General features: G+C 28.8%; 1 long non-coding RNA gene and 1 other non-coding gene across 2 annotated transcripts; both read right to left on the minus strand.

The window, feature by feature from the left end:
• Nucleotides 1–2,030: 2,030 nt before the first annotated feature.
• TRNAW-CCA lies at nt 2,031–2,102 on the minus strand. Its single transcript has one exon. It is a non-coding gene; the product is annotated as a tRNA-Trp (tRNA).
• Nucleotides 2,103–4,599: 2,497 nt separating this feature from the next.
• Nucleotides 4,600–5,036, minus strand: LOC106293651. The gene is made up of 2 exons (XR_001260571.1): nt 4,968–5,036; nt 4,600–4,871 (listed from the first exon to the last, which is right to left on the minus strand). It is a non-coding gene; the product is annotated as an uncharacterized LOC106293651 (long non-coding RNA).
• Between the last annotated feature and the right edge of the window lie 213 nt (nt 5,037–5,249).

Consider the following 5,249-nt stretch of genomic DNA (forward strand, 5'->3'; position numbering starts at 1 on the left):
AAATGTAGAATGTGTTTAGAAATTTTAAAACAACACTAAACATCATAGGCTTCAGTATATAAAACATTTACCGAATAATTCAATATTTTCGTAAGGTTAACACATAGATTTTGAGGAAAATTCAAAAATATAAAAATATTGTTTTAATGCATTGTTGCATTCTTCAGTAACATATGGTGAAGGTCAAAGAGGTTTGGAACTTTTGCTATCTCTGTTTCTCTAGAAAATAGAGATTTTATAGTGGTTACTCCGTACCAATTTAGGGAGTATTATGAAGTTTTACTAAATCAATTGACGAAAAATTAAAATGATGCTCATGTACCAAGAAAAAGATTTTAATATACATTGATACAAATTTAGAATGTGTTTTGAAATTTTAGAACAATACTAAAGATCATAGGCTTCAGTATATAGAGGATTTACCGAAAAATGCAATATTTCGTAGGGGTTAGTTAACACATAGATTTTGAAAAAAACAAAAAATTGAAAATATTTTTTTAATGCATAGTTGCATCCTTCACAAACATATGATGAAGGTCAAAGAGGTTTAAAACTTTTGTTGTCTTCGTTTCTCTAGAAAATAGCGATTTTATAGTGGTTAGTTCACCAATTTAGGGAGTATTATGAAGTTTTACTAAATTAATTTACAAAAAATTTAAATCATGTCCATGTACCATTAAAAAGAGGTTATATACATTAATATAAATGTAGAATGTGTTTAGAAATTTTAAAACAACACTAAAGATCATAAGCTTCAGTATATAGAGCATTTAGCAAAAAAAAAAATCAATATTTTCGTAGGGGTTAGTTAACACATAGATTTTGACAAAAAATTCAAAAATATAAAAATATTGTTTTAATTCATATTTGCATCATTCACTAACATATGATGAATGTCACAGAGGTTGAAACTTTTGTTGTCTATGTTTCTCTATAAAATAGCGATTTTATAGTGGTTAGTCCACCAATTTAGGGAATATTATGATGGTTTACTAAATTATTGACCAAAAATTAAAACGATGTCCATGTACCATGAAATAGAGTTTAATATACATTAATACAAATGCAAAATGTCTTTAGAAATTTTAAAACAATACTAAAGAGTGTTAACACATAGATTTAGAGAAAATTTCAAAAATATGAAAATACTGTTTTAATGCATAGTTGTATCTTTCACTAACGTATGATGAAGGTAAAAGAGGTTTGAAACTTTTGTTGTCTCTGCTCTCTTATAGTGGTTAGTCCACCAATTTATGGAGCATTATGAAGTTTTACTAAATTAATTGAAAAAATATTAAAACAATGCTCATGTACCATGAAAGAGAGTTTAATATACATTAATACAAATGTAGATAGTGTTTAAAAATTTTAAAACAATACTAAAGATCACTGGCTTTAGTATATAGAGCATTTACCAAAAAAAATTAATATTTTCGTAGGGGTTAAAACATAAATTTTAAGAAAAATTCAAAAATAGAGAAATATTGTTTTAATGCATAGTTGTATCCTTCACTAACATATGATGAATGTCAAAGAGATTTGAAACTTTTTTTGTCTCTATTTCTCTAGAAAATAGTGATTTTATAGTGGTTAGTCTACCAATTTATGGAGTATTATGAAGTTTTACTAAATAAATTGACGAAAAAATAAAACGATGTCCATGTAACATGAAAGAGAGTTTAATATACTTTAGATGCACAACTTATGGTTCCTACTTAAGTTTCTTAATGAAAACAAACTTTTGTGTCGTACTCTGTTATCTATCATATTCATATCGAGATTAGCATCCGGGGTATACAACACCATGTGAAAACTTTTGTTCATCTATAATATACATAGTGCCAGTCTTATGCTTGAACCAGCCTTTGTTTCAAGAACTTGGTTTCAATCATCCGATGGGCTGCTTAACGATCCCTTGTCCTGAAAATACATTCCTCAATTGAGGCTACGGATAGGAGGACGGAAGAAAGGATCAGTGACATCAAAAATGGACATAGCAAAAACATATTCCGGAATTGTTTTCGGGATTTTGAACCCGACGTGAATCAAACACGCAACCTTCTGATCTGGAGTCAGACACGATACCATTGCGCCACGGATCTGGATGTTAATCTATTAAGCTTACTGATCTTCTTTTTTTTTGTTTTGTGCAAAGCTTACTGATCTTCATTTCTTGAATATTCCCTTGAAAGTTAGACTGTTTACTGATCAACCCAAAGCAAAACAGACTCATGCTTTTATTAGAAAATTAATCTGCTGATATGGTTGTGTAGTCTGATCTTTGCATTGATAAGATAGTCTACTACACAAAAAACTTTCCTCATGGTAACTCCTAGCTAGAATCCAACGGTGATCATCCTCCAAAGATAAACGTTAACATTTTTCAGAAAATAAAACGTTAACATTTGAACTCTATATTTGAGTATTTCTTAGTTTAACACTTTTTCATCTTTTTTCCTGAAAGATTTAAAGAGTATATAAATTTATGTGTAAATTCCACTTCTTTTTTGTAATGACAATGGCATCAACACTTAATCCAACAATACGTTTCAGATTTTTTGTAGCTTTATATATAGTGTTAATTTAAAGGTGTTTTGAATGATAGGTTTATCATTATATATTTTGATGTTAACACAATATAATAGGTTTATCATCTATATTATTAAAACTGAAGTACAAATGAGAATTGTTTGGAAACATATATAGCAGTACAAAATAATATTTGCCTATTTTAAGTGTTTTTAAAATTTTTATTTTATTTTAATCAATTCTAATCACTTCATTTATTATCGTTACTAAATAAGTTGACATCATTTATTGCAGAAGTACAATACAAAACTTATTTCTTTTTAATTTTTTATTATATCTTTTACATTTATTTTCTCATTTTTTAACTACTTCATAAATTATATTTACTATAATTTTTTGACAGCATTTATTTTACAAATTAACTATAATAATTCAACATTTTTGAATGAAATTACTCTATTTGTGACAGTAATTCACAATGGTTAACACATTTTTTTTTGTTTACATAATCAATTAGATATAGGCATTCGGATACCTTTTCAGTTACGAGTTATTTCTTTTGGGCATCAGGTTTTTTGAGTTTTAAAACTAGGCTTCATTCGGGTATTATAAAATTTTATGCGGGTTTTGAATCGGGTCTTCCCAAGTCAAGATGAATTTAGTTTTGATATATAGAAATATACAAATATCCAAAAACTATTGAATTTGAGCCCGGTTCAAATATTTGTACCAAAAGTAACAATATTAACCGATTTAGTTCATGTATTTTGAATTCAAACTAAACTTAATATAAAATAAATAAATAATCAAAAATAATCATATTACCCTATTTGATTTGGGTTTGATTGTGATGTATAGAAACCTAAAAATATTCAAATACTTATACAGTTAATTATATTATGATACATATAAAAATATATAATACTAATCATGAAAAAAAATGTAAGAGTTAACATCCGCGAGGGCGTGCGAGTCCATCTTTAGTATACTCTTATTTGTTCGATTACAAAAATAGTTTTTTTTTTTTGAAAAAGGGATTATTAAAAGAACAGTTGCATATACAACATGTTACGACATATGGTTTGGAAATACATAGCACACGAGTGACACGACACGATACCATTTTTTTGTTAGGACTGCGTAGCATCAGTGTTTTTAAAACCAGACCGGAAGTTGAACCGGATAAGTTTTGGGTCACAGTTCAATATGGTTCGACCGGATCAAAGGTGGTTCAATAATTTGGTTTATTTTTAGTGTTTAGATTTAAAAGTAATTTTAGTAAATATAATACATAATTAAAATATGAATGAATTTAAAACATAAAAATTACAAATATAAATATTAAGAGTCTGAAAAAGAGTTTCATAAGATCATAGATAATTCATGTACCAAGAACGCAAAATACAAAGGCGGATAACCTAGCACGCAGTGTCAGGACACATATGTCTTTTGTCGTTCACATGGATCAACATCTCCCAGTGTGGTTTACAGGGTCAATATGAGTCTGTAATGCTGTTGACAAAAAAAAACTTATTTTATGTTTATAGATGATTTAGAGATTTTGATAGTTTTAATGGTTTTATCAGTTTAATAACTCTGAGATCTAATCTGGCCACGTAACCGATTAATGATCGAACCAATTATTACACCAAACCCGACTATGTAACTGGTTCATGGTCGAATCCGGTTCAACCACCAAGTCGGTCCGGTTTTAAAAACGCTGCGTAGCACACGAAACCCTTCCTTCAGTTAGGATCTCGTAGTTTCACACTATGCAGCCAAGATTCACCAAGCAACACAGTTTCAAGAGTTTCTTCACTAGGATCTGATTTTTGTTTGTCCACATTTTATTCTTCTATTTTGAAAAAATTATTTTAAGAAATATTTTTAGGTCTTAGGGTTTACTATTTACAGTTATTTCACTACATAAAAATACAATGAACAATCTATTTTTCTCGATTGTATTATCATTGTTGCTCATCGATGAATTAGAGAGAGCGAGAGACTGGACCATGACTATATATTTTTTGCTGGAGAGCTTTACCCACCTTAAATTCAAGAAACTGGATAGAAATCATTACACAATAACATGATAGAACATAACTGGACCAGTTTTTTCATTAATATTAGAAAAGCACATTATTATTTCAGGATAGTATCAGATTATGGGCACACACAAAAACATCTTGTAATAAATTGATCGGGATAACATTCCTCATGACACCCTTTCTCGCAGTGAACACCAAAATGGAATTTTTCCTCGCCATGCGGCAAAGATTCACCATGCAGAACCGTTTCAAGAGCTTCTTCGGTTAATAACCGTGTTGCCTCAATACTCATCACTGCAAAACCAAAACAGTACACTATCGTTGTTGTTATAAATAAAAATTTGGGTTTTAGAACTTTTATATTACATATGAAATACCAAACTTATTTACCGGATGCAACAACTAAGAAAATAACAAGAGCAAACTTCATTGATATCTTTTCCATTGTTTTAAATGTTGAGAAAATAATGGTTTCTGATCAGTGTTGTGGGAACCATTTTATAGAATGAAAATGATGTTGATTTAGTTAATTTTCTTATCAAAATATGGAAAGAAAATCTGCAAAATAATATATTATCTGAGTTTGTAGATATACATAAATACTAAGGGGGGCCTATTGGAAATAGAATTTGTGTGGAGTTTAAAAATTTTAAAAGTTAATAGATTTTTAAA

Source organism: Brassica oleracea, chromosome C5, assembly GCF_000695525.1.
Source record: "Brassica oleracea var. oleracea cultivar TO1000 chromosome C5, BOL, whole genome shotgun sequence".
In the NCBI taxonomy this organism is placed as follows: Eukaryota; Viridiplantae; Streptophyta; class Magnoliopsida; order Brassicales; family Brassicaceae; genus Brassica; species Brassica oleracea.